At 39.0% G+C, this 23131-nt stretch overlaps 1 protein-coding gene across 6 annotated transcripts in view; it reads left to right on the forward strand.

Moving 5' to 3' along the window:
• Window positions 1-4527: 4527 nt before the first annotated feature.
• LOC129236841 (interference hedgehog) overlaps window positions 4528-23131 on the forward strand; it is a 116264-nt gene continuing 97660 nt past the window's right edge. The window contains exons 1-3 of one of the 6 annotated variants that reach the window (XM_054871098.1): window positions 4528-4685; window positions 6971-7975; window positions 22630-22735. The gene's annotated coding sequence lies outside the window, so the exon portion shown is untranslated. The other 5 variants (XM_054871101.1, XM_054871095.1, XM_054871097.1 and 2 more) reach the window with 5 other exon arrangements.

A 23131-nucleotide genomic window follows, 5' to 3' on the forward strand; every position in this document is an offset into this window, starting at 1 on the left:
TGGAGATCCGTGATTTAGATGAAATCACAACCAAAGTGGACATAGGTGAGGCAATACGAACGCAAGTTAACGAGCTTAACCTATTTAGTGAAAACGCAATAAAAAGCGTTAGAGCGACGTATGCAGAGAAGCAAAAATCGGCTGGGCGGTATGCCGTATAAGAGAAAAGCCTGACTTGAGGAGATGCTACAGATGCCTGGAGTATGGGCACCTAGCGAGGGCATGTACAAACGAAGACGACAGAAGCCAGAACTGTCTCAAATGTGGAGAAAAGGGTCACCAAGCGAAAGTATGCGAGAAAAAGCCCTTCTGTGGAGCTTGTAAAAGAAATGGAAGAGAAGATACAAGCCATCAGATTGGAAGCAGAAAATGGTTCCTGTATCAAGCGGCGTATATTAAAACGAAAAAATTAGGATTGAGCATATCAATCTGAACCATTGCGAGGCTGCACAAGAGCTCCTTAAACAAAGGGTATACGAAAATAAGGTGGATGTTGTGCTAGTCAGCGACCAGCATAAAAACCTAAACGTCGGAACGTGGGTCTCGGACAGGAAAAGTAAAGCTGCTATTTGGGCCTGTGGAGGAAATACCCTGCAGGACAAACCGCACACCTACAGTGATTACTATACCCGAGCAAAAATATGTGGCATCTATTTCTACAGTTGTGACGCGCCACCGAAACTGACGCAAGCAGAGTTCGAAAACCTACTGGATGAACTTGTGCAAAACGCTCGTGGTACCTCACCAAACGTGATTGCAGGTGATTTCAATGCGTGGGCCTTGGAATGGGGGAGTAGATACACCAATAAAAGGAGAGATGTCTTGATTACGGCGTTCTCACTGCTTGATACGGTTCTGCCAAACACTGGGGGCAAAAACACCTTTGAAGTGAATGGTCGTGCATCAATAATCGACATCACTTACGCCAGCAGGGCTCTAGTACGATCAGCAAGATGGTAAGTGAGTGATTTTTACACAGGCAGTGACCACCTTGCCATTAAGGTGGACTTTTCGCATGGAAAAGAAGCCGTACAGAAAAAACAGAATAAGCGTTGGAGGGTGGAGACGCTAGATGAAGAAATGTTCCAAATCATGCTAGAAAAGAACCCACCTAGCACCAACGATGTGGAACTACAGGCGGAGCTGCTAGTAAAACATGTTAGCAGAGCTTGCGATGCCGCTATGTGCAGGAAAAGACAGAGCGCTCCCAGAAAGCCTGTATACTGGTGTAACGAGGAGATCAGCACCCTAAGAAGCGAATGCAAAAAAGCAACGCGCCTTTCCCAAAGGAGTTATGGGCTGGCAGAACACTACAGGCTCCGCGAGAACTACAAAAAGAAGCGGAAACAATTAAAGAAATCCATTAAAAACGGCAAGGCAGCCAGCTTTAAAGAACTGTGCCAGAATGTGGACGAAAACCCGTGGGGTGATGGCTACAAACTCGTTATGGCCAAGGTCAAAGGAGGTAGAGGACAGGCGCCAACTTGCCCCATTCTTTTAGAAAAGATTGTACAGACACTCTTTCCAAAGCAAGACATGCAACCAAGCCAGACCCAGTTCCACGCAGCAGAAAATAGTGTCACAATCAGTGAAGCAGAGGTGATTTGGCAACGGAAAGTTTCGGCAATGCTAAGGCTCCAGGACCTGACGGCATTCCGAACAAGGCGCTGAAGATCGCTATCAGGCACACCGCAAAGCCATTTGCAGAACACTTCACCAAGTGTATAAATGAAGGCATGTTTCCGAAAGTAAGTATAGGAAGAAGCAAAAACTAGTCCTACTTCAGAAACCAAATAAGCCAGCGGGTGACCCAAGTTCTTATCGGCCAATCTGCATGATAGATACTATGGGTAAAAGCTTGGAGAAACTAATCTGCACGCACCTGGAACAGCACCTGGAGAAAGTGCAGGCTGAACTATTCCAACATCAGTTTGGTTTCCGAAAAGGTCGTTCAACCATCGACGCCGTCAGGAGGGTGACAAACATTGCAAGTAAGGCTATTGAGGGTGACAGGTGGATGCATGGTGATAAAGAATACTGTGCAGTTGTCACTCTGGATGTCAAGAACGCCTTCAACTCGGCATACTGGCCCCATATTATAAAGGCTCTTGAAGAGAAAAAAAACGCCAGCATACTTAGTACGGGTTATAAACAGTTATCTGTCGGAAAGAGTACTTCTGTACAATACAGATGAAGGTCCCAAGAGATATGCAGTGGCGGGCGGAGTACCGCAGGGTTCTGTACTGGGTCCTAAGCTATGGAATGTATTATATGATGGGGTACTGCAACTCCCAATGCCGAGGGAAGTGCTAATAATAGGATACGCATGCGACATTGCGTTGACCATAGTCGCCAAAACAATCCCTCAGATATCTGCAGCGAGGCAACAACAAAGGTCAAACAATGGCTAACGGCGGTTAAACTCCAGCTAGAAGGGCAAAAAACAGAAGCAGTTCTCATTACGAGTATAAAAAAGTTAGAAACGACCACACTAAACATTGATGGGTGTAACGTCACAACACAGGCGGCACTACGATATTTGGGTGTAATGATCGATGCTCGACTAAGCTTCAGGGAGCACATTAAAAAAGCCTGCGGAAGGGCAGCCATGGTGACGGCGGCACTGTCAACAATTATGGCCAACATCGGTGGTCCTACTCAGAGTAGAAGAGCGCTCCTAGCTAAAGTTACCCAGTCTACACTCATGTATGCAGCACCCATATGGGGTAAAGCCCTGATACAGAAAACATACGCGAAGAAGGCGGAAATAGTTTTTATACTTATTTCCCTTAGAGTTGCCTGTGCTTTCAGGACAGTGTCGTTTGAAGTAGTATGTGTCATATCGGGTATCATGCCACCAAATATAATGGCCTCTGAACTGGGTAGAGTGTACGACAAAGCCAAAAGCCTAAACAGGCGATTAACGGCGGAAGAGCGTAAAGAAGAAAGACGGGGAAGCATAATTGAGTGGCAAAATCGCTGGGACCTAGCGACAAAAGGGAGATGGACGCATACACTTATCAGAAGCGTACAGGTTTGCGTTGAGAGAGGACATTGTGACACATATTACTACCTCACTCAGTTCCTGACGGGACATGGATGCTATAGAGAGTATCTCCAAGGACTCGGCCACGAGGACGCAGCTGACTGCTCGTTCTGCGGCAACGCTAATGAGAACGTGGAACATGTCTTCTTCTCCTGCCCGAGATACGTATCTGAAAGAATGTGCATTGAAGAAATCATAAAAGAAAAAATAACCCTAGGCAACATTGTAGATCACATGCTGCAGTCGAAGTTGGTGTGGGCCAAGATGAAAGAATGGTCCACAAATGCGTTACAGGAACTGCGGAAAAAGGAATGGGAACGCAGTAAAGAAAGAAGACAAAGAAGTAATGAAGGGTAGGTGGAGAGAGAAATATAAATGAAGAGCCATAATGGCTAGCTTGGCCCTGCGATGCAATGCTTAAACGGCGGTACCGCAGGGCAAACTAAAGCTACAGAGGTCGGAGTTAGGGTTTAGTACGTAGGTGTACTGTTTCGCAAGTCCAGTTTAGTAGTAATACTGACTGTGCGTGGTCCCGAATGAGATGCACCCTTAGCGATAGGTATGAATCGTGCATGCCGTCTATATTGACGGTATCTATGTAAGATGATGAAAGCGAGCAACTGGTAGCATCCAACTGATTTATTATGAGCAATGAGTTCAACAGCTGAAGAAGTTATGAAGATCACTTGCGATCAATTACTGCTACAACTCAACAAGGCAATCAATGCACAAAGTATTAAATATATAATACAAAGGGTGTCATTGGTCGACATTTTCGCGATTTTATGAGAATCTTTCGAAAAATATTTCTATCTGAATTAGTAGTCCCCCAATGTTCTGTGATGAAATTTTTGGGAGCATCCCTAATGCTCTTGGACCGAAACTCGATATGGAACGCGCGGAAAGGTTCTGTGTTTTTAGCAGCTGAAAGACTTCAAAGTCACCACACAGAGCAATAATATAGTTCGATTTATTTAAATTTTATTTGTAGTCCCCTACTGCCTACCTTTTGCTTATTAAGCGACAAATATTCTCAACAGTTAAGACCAAAGAAGCCAGCTTAACTTGTGCACCTGTGTGCGGCAGCTCTCCGCAACGATACTCTGTAAAGCAAGTACTGGGAGAGCCAGACCAACAAGGAGTTGGCTAAATGAATGAATGAATGGATGGACGTGCTCGGCTATACTCAGCGTACCGGCGTCTTTCGCTAGCAAGAAAACATGCGAATACCGATGAGCAAACCAAAGCAACTCAGCCTAAAGACCACTCGTCTAAATGCGAGGAAGATACACAGCAACAGCAACGACCAGCCAGTCAGTCCAACAAGTTTTTTCATTGCTTGTCAGTGGCGCTCAGTTCTGTCAGCTCCGGTTGCCGGCGAATGCGTCAGTGGAATTGAGTTGATTTCGTTGCCGAGTTGTCGAGTTGCCGAGTTGATCGGCGTGTTGTCTTGCGCTGCGATTTAGTTCAGTTTCTGTCGCTTGGTAAGTTAAAGGTGTGCGCGCGTGAGATTCGTTCTGCTTCAACGATACCTTTAACAGACACCACAACTCAATCGGAGTGCGGGTTAAATGCGTTGAAACGGATGTGTTTGTGTCGCGAATGAATGAATATGAAAAAATGTGACTTGGCTTTGGATGTGCGTGCATTCTGCGATTTCATACAACATTTTTTTTTACTGAAAACAGATTCTAATTTCTGAACGCTAATTAATTATATATAAATAGTTTGTGTGTAGACAGGAAGCTTCTGTTTTGTTGTTAATGTTGTTGTTTATGTTTGTTATTGCTGTTGTTATTAAGATTCCTAGTAAGCATTCCCAGCCCAGCTGTGTCACATCGGCTGCTTGACTGTTTCGTGTCGCTGAGTGCCAAAGTTGCAGGCAGATTTCACGAAACTGTTGGATTTTTGTTTATTTTTAGACGCTCAGAGCTCAAGCAGCAAGAAGCAAAACCAACCAAGCAGCAACGAATGAGTGACACAAAAGTGAAGGCATATACAAAAACAAAAAATAGTATATGAATTGTAAAATAAAGTGTGCAGATTGGGAACTGAAGAGTACCAAGCGTAAGATGCGAGTCGTCAACAAAAACATTAGCCCAAAGAAACTGTATAGGAAAACAGCAAATTAGGAGCAGTAGAAGGAACAAAAACAAAACAACACATCAGAAAATCATATTTGCTTCTTGTTGGTGGCAGCAGCAAAAGGCGGCTGTAGAGATGCTGTAGAATATGGCAATTATACGAATCCGAGATAGATTTATTAGTCAGAAATGGGAGTAGGGAAAGAATGAGGAATGTAGTAGGATAAGAAGAGATTTGGGAGGGACAATGAAAAGTAATTATTGACTAAAAGAAAGAGACACAAATGGCAGTTCTCATCGACAGGTAAAGTAAAGATTATTACTAAAGAGATTAGTGGCCCAATCTAGAATTTCAAATTTTGTTGAAAGTAGCTGAAATTAAGTTTCATTAGACATTTCCAAGGACATTTGACAAGACAACATAAATTACTTGCACCAGCTTTTGATTTGTGAGCAGAAAGACGTGGCGCTGACAAAGATATTGTTTTTTAATTCGCTGAGATATATTCCTTAAGGTTTGGCATGAAATATTAATTTTTAATTTTATAAAAAAAAATTTTTAAATTCAAGAAGAAAGTGCCGAGTCAATTTTTTTCGTAACCTGTCAAAACTGTTCCTCATTCAAGCCTAGGATTATAAAAGATATTAGAGCGATTTACTATTATATTGCTGCTTGCTTTTAAGAAAATTCCGCATGCAGCTACTTTGTACACAAGTCTTATAGTTCCTCAGTCCTACGTAAGAAGGGAACCTGAACCTCTCCCTTGCGAATAAAAAACGGCAAAGGTGTACAGGCACCGCAGCAGCAAATTGAAGTTATAATGCTCGTATATTAAACCTCAATGCATGAATTTGAGTATTGACCGGTGACCCACAGCAACGAGAGTTGGGGATTTAATAGCCTAGAGACTCCCTCGATTGCCTCCGATTCAGCCCGAATCAGATCAAAGGTCCTTTGACTGGGTACCCAAACATGGCCGCTTTAGAGAAAAGTTAAGACAAGCTTCATTTTTTTTAGTTTTTTATGCCAAAATCGTTGCTTTATTTTATAGATGTACAGATGTACTGATATACATATATTTAATTCAAGTTACTTTTTTTAATCACAATGGACCTGCCGAAGGTCTAAGTGTGTCTTACGACAACCACCCAACCTACTTTTTTTAATACCATTTTTTAAATTTTGTTAGTAAATGTTTTTTTTTATATATTTTAATTTAAATATTTTTCAGAAGTAAATTTCTTTTATGCTACACGAAACAATACAAAATGTATTTGTGAAGCAAAACTCACTTGAAAACTCACAGAAAACGGCAAATAAAAAAATTTGTTGCAATAAATGACAAAATCTTTATGAAACTATTCTTTAAAGCAATTCTTTCTTTAATTTTAACATTTTTTTTTTTCAACTTACACTCTGAGTTACGTTGCCTAAAAATTGTATATACATATAAGAAAAAACGTTTCACGAAATTTTGTTTTAATAAAGAAAAACTTTGTATTAATTTTTTTTTAAATACAGATATAAAGATTATATTTTTTTAATTAAAACAAAATGCGTTTGGCGATGACATGACTTATTCCTTTTTTATATCAAAAGTCTTTCTAAAATTTTAAATACTCCTGTTTCTTAAATTAATTTTAACAGATTTTTTTAATTTGTGCTTTTCTAAGAAAACAATTTAAGATCAAATTTTGTAAATGCAAATATATGAATTCGGAAATATCAAATATTTAGAACCCATATCAATCTAAATATAATTGTTTTTTTATTTTGCTTTGATAAGAAAGCAAATCCGTCTGCATTTTCGGTAACCTCCTACAAAAAATCCACTCTCAGCGATTCCTACGCAAATTACAACAGCAAACATTTCACTTTATAAAAATCAAAATGATTTGACATTAATAAACAAAAACAAAATTAAAATATAGCTGATAATCTAAATTGCGAGCGGTGAACAATGTGAAGAGGCAAAGCAAAAAACAAAAACAATTCCCCACAGCCTAACAAATGAAGTAATGACAATAATAGAAAAAAAAAATTAAATAACAACAACAACAATCCAAATGTTTGCACGCATAATCACAGCTCGACGTTGACAAACAGCCAGCCGTTAAAGTAGCAACAACAACAAAGTAAAATAACGAAGAATTATAATAAATGATTCACTCGAGAATTCGAAAAGAATTCAAATTAGAAAATAAAGCATTAGACGCATTAGGCAAATCAGCTAATCAGTCAATCAATGAATGGAAGGACTGAATAAAAATGCGAAAGTCAAAGTTAAAATTACACATGCAAATCTTTCCATTTTATCTATAGGTTTTATAAACCTTTCTGCGGCAATTTTAAATAAAAAAAAATACTTACAAAAACGAAACAGGCGACATAATCCCTAATAAGTCGGATTAAATCGTCGGCCTATGCCACAAAAGAATTGAATAAAATAGTAACAGAAAATAATAGAAAATCTTCTTACAAGATTTCTTAAAATAGAAGAAAATTGTGCCAAAATTAATCAATAAAAAATTCTCCGCCAATTGTGTAGTTGTGTACCCTGCAAGTGAAAACCGCCAAGTGCTTGAGCACTTAAAAACCCTGTGAAACGCATGCGTAACCGTACTGGGTTGTTATGTATCCAGCCGCCGTGAAGGTTAGTTCCAAACAACAACAAAAAACGGAAAGACAAGAAAACACCACCTTAACAGAAGCTTGAAAAAAAGGGAAGATTTCCAAAATATTTTTAAAAAAGTTTGTGAGTGCACAAAACGAGCGAGTTTGCAAAACAACCACAAAGTACTATAAAATCTTCGAAGGGCTTACAAACGCAGACTCCAATTAAGGGTAAGTTTTTCGAGAGGATTTTTCTTTCATTTCTTTTTTTGAGATAAAAACACAAATTGATATACAAAATGAAATAATAAAAAATACCGTAAAAAAAATTAAAAAAAAATAAAGTAAAATTATTAATAAAAAAAATTAATTAAAAAATAAGTAAAGTTAAACTAAATTTAATTAAATGACATAGATATTGAGCGCGCGTATTTTTATTTAATATTACTTTTTTCCTTTTATTTTATAATAATAAAATAAAAATATATATATAAAATATAATGAAAAACAAAATTAAATTAAGATTCTCGTGCTTAATCACAGCGCTGTTGTTACAATGCGACATTTTTTATTGCGCTCAAAAAAATTGAAATTGCATAGCTTTCGCCAAAACCTTGCACTGCCATGCAGTTGTTGCAAGCAAACTAAAATCTTTTTGCCTCAGTTACAATTTACCAGACTTTGCTCAATTTCCTTCTATTTCTGTATTATTAATTTTTTTTTGTGTTGCATATTTTCTTATTTTATTCATTTACTGCACTGCCGAGCGACAGTATATTTTTTCTCCTTCCACTCAACGCTGCTTTTATTCGTTGTTTTTGTTGTTCGTGCTGCTGCTATTGTAACGGGTACCATAAGCGTGTTGATGACTGCGTGTTGTTAACCTGTTCAACCAACTAACGGTACTTTCGAAAAGATTTTCAATGCGTCAGCGAGCGCCTGCTCACCTGCCTGCCAGCTCTGTCTCCGACGTCGCTGACAGCCTGCCACCCTCTGCGCAACGCACACCAATTGCCCCACTTTCGTGCCCACTTTGCAACGCTCATAAATACTGGTTTAATTTGCCCATTTTTGGTGTGTTTTGCATGGTTTGGTTTGGGTTTGGTTCGACTTCCATTTCCACTTCGTCATCGTCATCAACAACATTATCTCGGTTTTGCTTCAGCTAAATTTGGAGTAACAGCCGGCGCAGTGGTCAGCAGTGGCCTGTTGAGGACGAAGTGGCTAGGGAGGTGGACTGACTACCTTGAGTGACCACCTAGTATCAGGACAAAGCAGTGAACTCATCAGCTATGGCTTGGTTACTGGCTTGGTTTTTGCGGACGATCGCCGCCCTGTGCCGCTACGCAGTAATAGCTGTAACTAACTTGTTGTTGTTGTTCGGGTTATTTCTGCATTTTTTGCGCAGTCTGTGTTGCCGTTTTGCCTTAATTGGATCAGCTGGTCATGGAACAAGCGATCCATGTATTAGTTTCCACTTGTCTGAGGCGAAACGAACAGCGGGCAGAAGCAAACTGATATTCTTATATAAATGGCTAAAATGAGAATTAACTGGAGGTATAATCTGGGGGTCTCAATTCTTGGTACTTGTGGCGTATATTAAGAAGCTGCGATAGGTTATGGGATAGAAAAGAAGAAAAGATACACCACCTGCAGCTTTTTGATGAAAGAAGTTTTCACTGCACGTGGCAGGAATGGCTTCACTCCAATTATTTCACAAGCAATTGAAAGTGCTTTCAGAAAGATACTTTGATGTAAAAGTTTTATCCGGCCACGTAGTAATTTAATTCGGCTTGTCACCTGCTATGCCACATGAGACCTCTTTTAATGAGAGGGAAGGGTACTGGGAGGCAAGTATGAGTCGGACTCTATCTCTGTATCGTACCTTCTCCCATTAACGACTTAAAACTTTTTTCATGGAGTCATCATCTTGGCTAGACTATGGCTCCAATCCGACTTTAAATTATTCAGATGAAAGTGAAGCCTTGGTGGTCCCTCCTTATTTACAAATATTTTGAAAACTGTAAAAGTTGCATAGATCTTCATTCATAAGTCTTGCCTCCATCAAAATTGTAAAACCAAAGGAAATTATAAAATCCAGCAAAGCGCTAACTCTTCAACGCCGAGGTAATATTGGTTGAGAAGTTTCAATAGCTGACACTCCTACTTAAATTTTTTCACCAGATAAATTTTTTTCACTTATTCGGGTAAGTCTACATAGGGTTCACTGCAACTGTGTTTAGCTTCTTGGCAAGGAGTGATCCATGTTTTTGCTTTCACCTCTAGCTGAAATAAAAATAGTTACCCATCGTAAGACTTGTCCCAACAGATCTCGTTATTTTGGTGTACCATGTAGCCAGAATGGTCGAAATATCTGTCAGGAAGCGCAACGAGTGTTTGTTTGGCCAAGATCTGGCAAAACTGGGCCGGAGATTTCACTGTGTACTCAAAACTATTTGTGTTTTTTTGTATTTCCTATATATTTGCCTTCAAGCTTCTTCCTACCTTCCCACAACAGTCGTTTCTATGCAAGCGAAACGAGCCGGATTTATAGTCGGACAAGGGTTGTACCTTCAGCAGCATTCGTCGAAAATATATTTGGGATTTCATTTGTTTTATGCCGTTACAATAATTAATTCCAAGTGGCGGCAGCAAGTGTTCAAACATTTTTTTTTTTTTCAATCGTACTTTTCATGGGTAGAGTTGAAGAAATGCTTCCATTTTTGTAGAGCGCATTGATCCCATGTCCAAAAAGGACTTAGTAAAAAATCTTCTTAAGGTTGGATTTTACACCGATAGAGGAGCAATAGAAGTTAGGAAGATAAATTTTTAAGTCGTTGTAACTGAAAAACTGTATAAATCTAAACCATTTATTTTCCAATCCTCACCGCTGCAATCATTCATTTTGTTCGCCTATTCGCCACATTAACTTCCAAACATATCGAGAAAATTAGCTTGCGCTTCGAAGCGCTTTGTTGGCCTGCAAATTCTTCGTTTTTTTTTTTTTGTTTTTTGTAGCATGTTCTGCCACATTCGCAACATTGTCAGAGCGGTGGGAGCACATTTACCAGCAACTAGACCAGAACGACGATCGGAATGCGCCACAGCGGTTCCCATGAAAAAAAGATTAATTTCATACATTTTAGCGTCATCGAGAACATTTCCGTTGGGTGATGCAGCAGGAATAAGAAGAATAAGCAGGAGAAGGGTAGGAAAGGTGATTGCCAAAGCAAACGGTAGCACACATTCATACATGCATGGCATATGACTAGAAGTTACACGCGCTCTATATACGATGACAAGTTGCATGCAAAAACAACATTACGAGTGCAACAACATGTAGGAAAAGGTAACAAAAAATACGAAAAAAACGATAAAACCAAACAACAAAAATAAAAAAAAAACCGATTCGCCACAAATAGACGCAAGCAATCACTAAGAAAAGTATATATTTCAGGTATATTTGGACGTATGGCTGTGAGGCATGTTGCACGGTGCATAAAGTATTGGGGAAGTTGATAACATTGAAAAATGAGTTGAAGCAAATCACAAATTGGCAAGAGGCAGGCAAGAGGCAGTAGGCAAAGGGAGATGTAGAAGCAGAAACAGGACTAACAACAACAAAGCGCAACTTCTAACAAGCAAATGCAGACAGCAAAGGTAGCAAGCCTAGGTAACTCAGTGTGGTCGAACACAATTGCAACAACAATGCAACGGAAAACACAACCAAGGCTGGCGTACCCAACTCGGCGCATGCAAAGGAAGAAAAACATCTCAACCACATGTAAACATCCATATGTACCCATATACATATATACGTGTGTGTGTTGGTAAACGAGGAACGGTCAGATAGAGACAATGCAGAGCATAGCTGTTGGTTCTTTTCGACCGATAGTGAGAGCGACTAACAACAAGACTGTGGAAGCCTTCAGCTGCGCGGCTGGAAAGAATTTTTATGTGAAAGATATTGAGTGAAGGCCAGAAGGTGCGCAAAGAGTAGAGGTGGAGTGTGTGGGTAGACCGAGCAGACAGCGCTGACGGTGGCAAGCAACAGGCTGAACAAGGCGGAAAGTGTTGCCGGATGTTGATTGCCATGGGAAGTGAAACATATTTTTGGAAATGGGGATTTTGAAATTTTCAAAATTTTGCGAAAGTTTGATATTTAGTAATATCTCAAGCTCAATTCGAAAATATTTTTCACACAATCCAGCACACTCTCCTTTCGTTTTTCGTAAGACGTGGAATATTAAAATGTGTACAGCTATCACCGACTGCCATGTGATTTGCCAAATGAATGAAAATGTAAAAAAGAAAGTATTGAAATAAAAAAAAAAAAAATTCGAATGAAAAAATTATTAAAAAAAACTTCTTAAGTTACCATTTAGTGGCATTTAATGTTTATTCTTATTCTGTTTTAAACATTTTTTAGCGAATTAAAACTTTAAAAATTTTAAATTATATTAAATTTTTGAAAAATTTAATTCTTTAAATTTACTTCAGGCCTGTTAATGATTTTCTATCCAAATTTAGAGCTATCGATTTCGATGCATCCTACAAGTATATTAAAGTATATTTCATCCACGTTGAATTGAATTTGAATTTTTTTCGCGAGATATTTATTTTGATTTTACTCGATAAATTTTCTCAAATTAGTCCTCATTTCATAACCTCAATCTCGCTGGCAACTCTATTTAAGAAGTAGTGAGTACAACTACCCATCCGCAGAAGAATGAAGAAGATGCAGAGCTGCATACAAATGTACATATGTATGTGTACTTGTGAGGTGCACTGCGGCAGAGCAGCTGAATAAGGGGGTACAACGAGCAATTGATGCGCAGAGCTACATTTTTTGTTAGAAGCAGACGAATGTAAATGATATATACATTAAGCGGAAGATTTAGAAGAAATAGAAAATCTGAAAAGTGAATGGAAGAGAAAATTGAAGCGACGACTCACAACTCACAAACGAGAAGAATGCGCCGCCACAAAAGAGGAGGCTTAGTTTTTCTTACCCAGACTCGTTTTTCCCACTGGTCAAACGCAACAACAATGAAGTCAGCGCATAGTAATAGTAAGAATAACAAGAACAACAACAACAATAATAATAAAAGCAACAATGAAAATCAGAGTCAATGCAAATGCTGGTTCATATGGCTATTGTTATCATTGCTGTTGTTGCCAAGATATCTGCTTCAAAGGAAGAAACTAAAATGGTAGAAAAACTAAAGCGGAAAAAATGTGAAAAATGCAGGCAAAACAGTCAACTCTCTCAAACGAATTGCACTGAAATAACAAAAGTGAGGAAGCAATTTTACAACAATAATAATAAACAATGCTCGAAGGCAGCGACAACAACAACAAGAAAGTAATAGAAAAGTCATACAAAAACAACTGCGGCAACAACAAATGCAGTGCAGAGTGCAATAAATGCAGCCAAATGACTTTCGAGTAGTTAATAATTACGAAGTGTAGAAAAGGAATAACAACAACAACTATAATAGAGAGCAAAAAAAAAGCGAAACTGAAATGCGTACGAGAATCAGAGCCAAAATTATTTGCTGCGAAGACGACTGATCTGTTGCCTGGGTCATTATTTTAAGAGTAAATAAATATTTTTGTTTGATAAATGCTGGAGCAGACACAGACAAACACATACACACTTGCACATGACTCTAACATAATATCCACTAGGTTATCAGCCGAAATTGGCTTCCCCACCCTAGTGCTTAATTCCTCCCTTTCGAACACAAATCGGTGCACAATGCCCAACGCCAAATACTGACGGGACATGGGTGCTTTAAATCCTACTTATGTATATAGGTTTAGGCACGAAGACGACCCGTACTGTTCTCATTGTGCACCAGCTGTAGAAGACGCAGAACATGTTTTCTTTGTCTGTCCGCGATTTGTGTTCGAAAGGAAGGAATTAAGCACTAGGGTGGGGAAGCCAATTTCGGCTGATAACCTAGTGGATATTATGTTAGAGTTAGAAGAACATTGGTCCGCTGTATGTAATATGGCAAACATAGTAACCTCCAAACTGCGTCGCGCTGAACAACAGCGCAGATCTTCATGAAGAGGCAATCGGCCTCTCCCCCTCCCGTGAAGTACTACTTAACGGTTGTCCCGCGGGAGGGAAACGGAGCTGAGGTGGGTTTTTAGTGGGTGAGCCGAAAGGCAAGTCTCACACATTTCGGCTTTCAATGCTTTGTGCCACCTCCATAAAAAAAAAAAGCACTTGCACATGCCTGCGTGACTTTATCTTTGTTTACACAAAAACATTTCCTCCTTCACGTTTTACCTTCTGCTTCAATTTCAGTTCTATGTTGATTTGTCTAATAAGTGCTTTCCCTTTTTGTTGCAAGCAAACATTAAAAATCTAATTTGGTTAGTCCACTGCACTCGACGCGATGCGATGTGATAAGCGAGCGCTGCAAGATTGTCTCGGCGCGATGTCTGCTGCTCTTCAAATAACAAAGCAATTTTTCATTTTTGAAAACAACCTTTGCTCACAGTCCGGCCGCTGCTGCTCAAGATGGAGATCTTCTTCTGCTTGCGTTGACAGACTCCGCACTTGAGTTGTACGAGTAATTAAATTTGCATTCTGCGCATACGCAACCGCACATGTTCGTATATATGCATGTATATGTGCACACATGCATTTTTACACGTGCACTCATTGTTTTCGCCGCATCGTTGTTTGTTTCTTTTTTTGTAGTTTTTGTTTTTGCTGTTGCCCTTGGGCGCTGATCTGCGTCGAATGGCACGCACGCAGCCTCAAAATCTCATTTCACGGAAATTTTCAATGGCTGAAATGCTAAAATGGTGTGAAAAAAGTTCGTCAAAAAAAATTGGTCAAATAAAAGCAAAACAAAATGAGAACTAAAAATATAAATGAAGAATTTGCCATCAGCGCGCGCAAAGTGCATGTATGTATGTATATATGCTGAGTGCAGCTCCAGACTTTTGCTCCCATTCACAGCGCTGATTGAAAAGGCAGCCACATTAGCGGATACGGCTTCAGCCTTAGTCGGTGATGGAATAGAATTTTTGCAAAGTCAGCAGTACGTGAGTCGCAGAGTGCAAGTGAAAAATGCAAATGCATGCATTCATTTGTGTGTGTGTGTGACCGAAATATATACTTACATGCATGCTGCCTTTTCCGTTTAATTTCAATTCGATACGAAAATTCAAGGTCCTCTCTGGAAATTTAATACCCTACGAAAATTCTTTGAAAAACTATTTTGCAAAGTTTCTAATTATCGTTCTGCTCACACAAATCTCGGAATGCATGCGTATGTATTAGACCGGAGTGAAATACGTAAATTTTTTCAAATCATATCGTAATAGCAGGGAAAAGTTGCTACATATCAATACAAATTCAGGAAAAAAAAAGAAATTTCAAATCGGTTAATATCTTCCGTTCGCGCATTGCATTTAAAATTTACAAATTTTATCCCAAATCTAGCTGATTTACGAAAACTTGTAGAAGTGGTAAATGATTAAAGATCGAGCTCCCTTTTTATACATAGCACTTTCAGCATTGAGTAGTAGATTTTTAATTTACTAATCTATCCATTTCTGTGGTTCTGAGCGATTAACTTTTACCAATTTTACACCAAATCTACTAAGGAAGCCTATGCCAAATGAGGCTTGCGTGAAAGCGGCTTACGGCTACTACAACACGTCTGTGCTTTAGATCGTCTTCCACTTGGTTACTTGTATTCCATCGTCTTTCTTTTCATTTTGCTTTTGATTCTGGCATACCGATAAACGAAGTGCACGGAAGAGCTAGTACTCTCTGGTCATTACCAGTTCTGCTTTCACTCTTGTCGAACAGCGCTGTTTGGTCAAAAAAAATTCTATTCGTTGTTCTTTTGAATTACATAGTTTACACAATTACTTAACATTAAATCTCTTGAAACATTTTATTCATGTCTCTTACTCGTAAGGACATACACTGCCCATTTTTTGGTGCACCTAAACCACTGCTGTCATCGGTCCTTCCCACTAATACCGACATTATACAATGTTGGCAAGAAGTGAGGTACAAAATGTCAGTAGAATCTTCTGCTGCCAGTTCTGGTCAGAAGTTAAGCTTCACAGTTGTAGCAGATACTGTAGCTCATCAGACTGAGTCCCTTTATTCCAAGGCTTCGATTCCAATAGTTTCCCACACAAGAGTTGTACAAAAGATTAAACATCTACATGATCGATACTACACTCTTCGTAAATCTTATTCAAGGGACAAAGACACACCTGAGAAACAAAAGAAGTACAATGATTTTATTGAACAATCTTCAAGTACATTATTTGACATTTCGTCCTGCAAGTGCGAGATGACACTCAATTGCTTTTGTCATTAGAAATCAAATTTCTATATGCTCAAAGATATCTCGGACAAGGAAAGATTGGGACAGTAGATACCAAAGAAACTCAAAAGCTTACATTAAAATTGCAGAGAAAAGCTCGTCACTTAAGTCAGACCAACTTACCTGGACCTTCTTGTAGTAGTATTGATTCTGAAACAGAGATAACTCCTGAAGTTGACAATGATAAGAATGATCCCGATTTTCAGACCCCACGCTCTATTTCCTCTCAGTCAGCAAGTTCCAAAAATGCACAGATGCGCTTATCACTTCCAGCAACGGCCTTCACAAGTGATCGTTTTGGAGTATCTGATAGAGCAGCAGCAGCTATTGTGTCTAGTGCATTTAAAGACGTTGGTCTTATAACGGACAAAGATACTTCTTTTGTTGTTGATCGAAGCAAAATGAGAAGAGAAAAAGAAAAATGTAGACTAAAACTTATCGAATCGGGGAATGCAATAGAGCAATTAAACGATCCGATGTGTGTGTATTTTGATGGCAGGATGGATGACACTTTAGTTTTAGTTGAAAAAGGAAACAAACGTTATCAATCTATAAAAAAAGAAGAGCACATTTCAGTAATAGCAGAACCAGGCTCAAAGTACCTTTGTCATTTACTACCTACTTCAAAAAGTGGAAAGGACACAGCATACAGCATTGTAAATTATTTTGAAGAAAATGGTATAAATAAATCTAATGTTGTAGTGATTGGATGTGATGGTACGGCAACAAATACTGGGTGGAAGAATGGTGCAATAAAATTCATTGAAACGCGTTTAAAAAGACCAGTACAATGGGCTATCTGTCTCCTCCATTTTAATGAATTACCTATGAGGCATCTTCTGAAGATATCTTGCAATTAATTTCTGATAAAGAAAAACCTAAATTAACCATAGATTTAACAAATATTCCATGCCATACGCAAGCTGTGGAGAGTTGCGTAAAACTAGTAACTCAAGCGTCCTCAAAAGTGTATGGGAACGAGAGACGTGATGGGTTTATAAGAGCAGCACTCACTTCTCGTACAGTTATGCCTCAATTTGACACTAAAGCAGACTTTGCCACTCCCGAATAAATAATTTTTCATCTTTGGTTGGTTGGTTGGGAAGGGAGTGGGTGGAACTCGTCGTACAGTAACCTTCACGCGGTGAGTTCTGAGTCGTCCAAAAAGGGCAGGCCAAGAGCTGTACAAAACTTCTTTAAGATAGTGTGGTCAGTGGGCGCGCTAAGAGGGGAATAATTTATTCTACTTATATACTCAAGAAGACTTATACAAAAATTAAAATAGAGAAACTAACCACCCGCAATTACGTAAATTTATACAAAAAATGACATTTTCCACTTCTTTTCAGGGGCTGTAGGGGCTTTGATAGAGCGGTAGACGTTTTTCTTTTCAAACTATACCTGATGTTGTAATAGTCTACAAAAAATGAACTTTATCTAACATCATTTCCACCTCTTACAATTTTTCGAATATTTGTTCAATTTATTATAAAATTTGTAAATTTTAAATGCAATGCGCGAACGGAAGATATTAACCGATTTGAAATTTCTTTTTTTTCCTGAATTTGTATTGATATGTAGCAACTTTTCCCTGCTATTACGATATGATTTGAAAAAATTTACGTATTTCACTCCGGTCTAGTATGTATGTATATAATATTAGCAGAGCAATGAATTGCACAGTTTTGACAACTTTTTTTTCATGAACACATAGATTAACAACAACAAACTATATAGTTTAAAGCTTTATACATAATTTAAACAAAGTGCAACGAATTCACAGTTTCAATTTTAATATATTTAGTCACGACCGCCATAGCCATTCGGTTGGGCTCGCTTTCGTTGCTTACTGGGATATGAAATGCCAAATGAAAGAAAAAGGCTTTTCTAATAGCAGCCATAATGCAAGCCACCGAATTCATTTCTGTCATGAAAACTCTTTCCGAGAAATACTTTTTACTTTTCAAAATAAGCTTTTAAAATTGGTTTGAAAAGCGCTCCAGCAAGGCGAATCTACGACACGGTACCCCAAAAAGGAAGGCGAGGAAGAGGACTTCGTGTTTTGGAAGTACCAAGTGCTGCAGGACCTATGAGTGCGCTGGACCTGTCATACGCGCAGTTGGTAATACACTGAATATCTTTTTGTTTTGGCCATACCTACTGAATGTCAGACCTATAGTAAGCAAGTAAAATCATAGGCACGTAGTAAGTCCACGTAATCAAATGAGGTTTACATATTCTCTTGGGTGCGAGGTATAAAATATCCGGTAAAGACAAAAACATTCGCATTCTTGCGTATTCACTTTTCACTTTTTGCTGTTAGTTTCTTTCAGAGCTCAAGGCCAAAGTCATACATTTGTATATGGGAAAGTGACGGTTGACTTACTTTCAAATTCCACTCCTCTGTCGATCATCACTTCATGATTTTCGTGTGTTTATTTTTCCGCGTCAAATATGCAGCTCGCACAAAATTTATGTAATAATAAAGAACAATAACAACTATGTAATAAATGTAAAAATAGCGCCAATGAACTTCAAGCTGTCAGCAGGATGCGTAAACAAAAACAAAAGCAACGGCAAAGGCAACAAAGATACTAAGGCAACAATAACAAATGCTAACTTCGCGCTACTTTCATACAAACGAGTGCTCGTCCATATGTATATGCATAGATAAGAATCTTAACGCTCAGCATGTTGTGCGCATATGTGCGTGTGTGTGTGTGTGTGATGTACATTTATAGAAATGTATGCATGCATATGAAGATGCAGCACACGAACTCACAAATTACAAAAGATTAAATTTTTATTTATTTTTTTGTTTTTGTAGTCAGAGACAATCGTTCCTTTATTTATAAATATTTTATTATGCGACAAAAGCAAACACATATAGAATAAATGCACCGAGTTGCATAAATATTTTCAGCGCTGCCCACAGTCAGATACAAATTCAAGAAAGCTGCCTAGCAGCCAGCTCAGCCAGTGCAACGTCTGGGGGGAGCAGACTGCGGGTGGCGTGTGCACCATTACAGATCTGCATTTTTTCTCACTTTGTTGCAGTTGGAAAATCCATGAATTGCATATAGCATCTCTCAGCCAAGCGGCATAGCGACTTCATGCAAATTAAAAAAAACAAAAACTGCCAAGCAAACTGGGTGAAGTTGAAGCTGCGGTGCGAATGCGAACGACCTACGACTGATTGCTTGAGCATTTAGAGACTAAGACTTCGCTGTATGCAAGCTCGCATGGAGAGAATGATACGGCATGCAAAAACAAAAAAAATTAAAGAAATATAAAGAGAAATGTGTGAAAATATTTGAGCTACTTGGAATTAGTTCAAGAAGATCGTGGAGACCGTCAGTTGGCCGCAGGTCAAGTGCAGCAGCAGCGATGTTAGCTATGCTGGGAAAAATGTAACTTATGAAGTTTAGCTTTTGTTATGAAAAATCGGCAGAAAAGTTCTTGTAAACTTGATTTGAAAATTTCAGATGGGCAGGTGGATGTTTGTAAGAAAAATGATATCAAACATTTTTTTTTATATATCCTTGGTAGGTTTTTAGCAATTCACTTAACGAAGGTAAGGGCACTTAAGAGAGGAAGAGTAGGGTGTTGTGACCATCAAAGTCAATCATAATCTTTGGAAAGTAGAAACCCGATTCTTGCTCTCTCGTGTGTTTCCAATATGAATGAAGGTCACCATTGATTGCCCATTTCTGCTTCAAAATATTTCTTTAATTTTTGAATTCTTTTTATTCCTTGATAATATATACTTTTAGATGTCATTTTTGAGAAGAACTAAAGAACAACAATTAAAAAAAAAAAACACCTCTCTGCACGTATTATCGTTCTTAATCGGAGCAAAGGGGGAAAAAAGCTCTCCAGACGCTATATGTCTAATTTCGTTCCAGGTGGCAAGTTGCTCGTGGGCTTCCTTGTCAGTTCCATTAGAAAGCCAATTTGGTAACATTCCGCTTCCATTTTCATCTTTTAAGAATATGCAATAAGAGTGCCATATTTAGAAGACTAATCCCGCGGTAATTGACACAGAGTTACAGAATCACCCTTCTTATGAATTGGGCAGAGCACATTTAAATTCCAGTCGGCAGGCATGTTTTTATCCGACCATGTTTTGCGTAGAAGTTGATGCGTGCACCTTACCTTACCAGCTCCTCGCCGCCATGTTTAATTAGCTCAGCCGGCAGTTCTTTAGCCGCGTAATCGCTACTCTCATCTCGTCATTGTCGGGTTGCGGAAAGACGGTATCGTCGCCAATGATTGGGGTACAGGGATCTTCACATGCTCTGTGACTCACGCAGCTGTCACTATTTAGGTTAGGTTAGGTTGGTATGGTTGCCCAAGGAATGAGCATGTCGCTATTTAACAGGTTCGAGAAGTGTTCCCTTTATAATTTAAGTATTCTAAAGGTAGATTAAGCAAAATAAATTTTAACTAGAGTAAAATAATTTTTTTTTTCTAAATTTTTGTTATATCTCAGTATTTGTGGTCTTTGAAAAAAGGCTAATTTTTTAGTTTAATCTCATTTGAAATCTTTTGAAAAATTTCCCTTATTAGTCACTTTGTTCACTCATTATAAAAGACGCTTTTGTTAACTTGCCAGTTGCGCTTTCGTTGGTTATCTCGTCACTCTGTTCCACATCAATATAATTTATATTCAAATTCCACTAGCATCTCAATTACTCGCAGCGCTTAATTAAGATTTTTCGTGTTGTGCCCAAAAAACAGCTATACGCCAACCCTCCCACGGATGATTTTCCGCGTAGTCACGTTCCGTTTTTACCCACACGCAACAGGGTTAAATGTTAGATAGCAGTGCTCTATGCACACAAACACGCATACTCGTCATGTACACATACACATACTCGCCTGCTCATGCGTGGATATCTGCAATAGAGATCGAAAGAGTTTGCCGGTTATTTGATAAAAAAGTTACCAAAAACCCACTGCCTAGAGGAGTACATAGTATAGCACTCACACACACTTGCATAAATGTATTAGTGAGCATAAGCAAATAAACTCGTTAAAGTAGTTCTATTTTGCTCCACACTTCTTCTTCTTAGCCTCACAGTCCGTGGTGGACCATAGCTTCATCAACAATTTTTCTCCACTTTATTCTATCCATGGCTACATCTCTCCAGTTGTGTACGTTCATTTGCTTAAGATCTGATTCGACGTCATCTAACCATCGCTTTCGTGGGCGTCCTCTTTTTCTTCCTCCAATTGGTGTTAAAATAAAAGCTTTCCTAGCATTTCGCTCTTTCGGCATGCGCAGTACGTGCCCAATCCATCTAATTCGTTGGGCTTTGATAAAACGTATTATATTTTGTCCTTGAACGATTTCTTCGATTTCATTATTGTAGCGAATGCGGTAGCTGCCATCTATTGTTGCAACCGGACCATATATTTTCCTTATGATACGTCTTTCGAAGCACATCAGCTGATGAATGTCATTTGTTTTCAGCGTCCATATTTCTGCACCATATGTAAGGACGGGTCGTATCAGTACTTTGTACATTCTTATTTTCTGTGCTCTGGACAAATCTTTTTTTTGCTCCACACTGCCGCGAAAAAAATTTCAAAATACATTTCATTAAATTTTACAATTTCATTTCTCTACCACCCGGTGCGTCGCGCCGCGCAGGTATATAAAAGTGTAGCTGAAGTGGTAGTTACCTCTACATGGCTCAATACGCGTGTTTGCGTGCTTGCAATGGAATGTCTGCGCGCCTGCGCAATGCCTACTTGCACTTTCTTTGCATTGCGCGGGCAGCTAGCAGCTCTGTCGCTGCATGTTGTTGGAATAATCGCCTTTTGTAAACCAATTCTGAGTCTTGCTTTGCTTATGGCGCGAATTACATAGCTGTTTTGGGAAAAACTGCGCGGTTATACCACCAATGGCGCTTCGCATCAACGCATTTTTGAAATTTTTCATTAACCGTTTTTTTAATTTTTTTCGTCTAGACTTGCTTTTGTAAATTTCGAGCTGCTTGGCGGATCTGTTAATCGCCATTCACTGATTCTATGCTGCTCAAGCCTTTACTGAAACTATCACTGCTTTGCGAATTTGTTATGTAAAGTTAAATGGACTGATAAGAAGTCTCTCTATGTTACGAAGTAGCAAAGGTCTTTGTGATGCTTAGAAGCGAAGAATTTTTCCCCCTGAGCTGGTAGTGCACCAAGTTTTTTTGAAAACCCTTCTACGCGGGTGTGCGAGGATTATCTAGGCCTTCTAGGAAATGCTACAGGAGAATAGGCATCGCATTTGTTCTTTAGCCTCTGACTTCGTCGACTGATCTGAAATAATTCTGAAAGTTGAGTGCATGCAACTTAAACTCCTCTTCAAGCTACATTGTTTCCTTATCTTTACAGCTCCGTTATCGCTGTTTTGTATATGAAACTACTATTAATTTCCCTATATCTTGGGTGTTTAGCATAAAAAAACTCGAATGCTGCAAATTATGAATCCAGAAAGATCAAAGTTACTCTATTTCTTTGCAGACTACCTATAAAACCTTCTTGGTTCCAGGATGCCTGTCTCCAATGCTGCCTTATTCTCAGTAATAATTTCCGCAAGTGGATTTCCTAAACTGACGGAGGTGAGGAGGTAACCGCAATTAAACTAAGTAGTTGGTAACTTAAACTCTTTCTGCTAAAGGCTTTAAAACAAGGTTTTTTGAGCAATTTGAATTGAACACAAGAAATCTATGCACAAGATGAATTGTTGAATTGCCAAGCGCGCCACGGGAATTCGCCGCGTTAGGCAACCAGCAAAGCTCATAAGGGCCTGGTAAATTGGAGGAAACCAGTACGCCGTGCATTGCAGAGGCCGGTCAAAGTCGCCAAATTGGAGTTTGATGGCTTTCTTAAGCGCGTCAGTCGTGAGAAAAAGAGTGGAGGGCAGACAAAAATTAGGCATGAAATAGGAACTGCTTCAAGCAAAAAATTTCATAGATTTCAACTACGCTTAGGTATCGAATAATAACTGGTTTTGGGCCAGACA

The sequence above is a fragment of the Anastrepha obliqua genome, chromosome 2 (genome assembly GCF_027943255.1).
Source record: "Anastrepha obliqua isolate idAnaObli1 chromosome 2, idAnaObli1_1.0, whole genome shotgun sequence".
Classification (NCBI taxonomy): Eukaryota; Metazoa; Arthropoda; class Insecta; order Diptera; family Tephritidae; genus Anastrepha; species Anastrepha obliqua.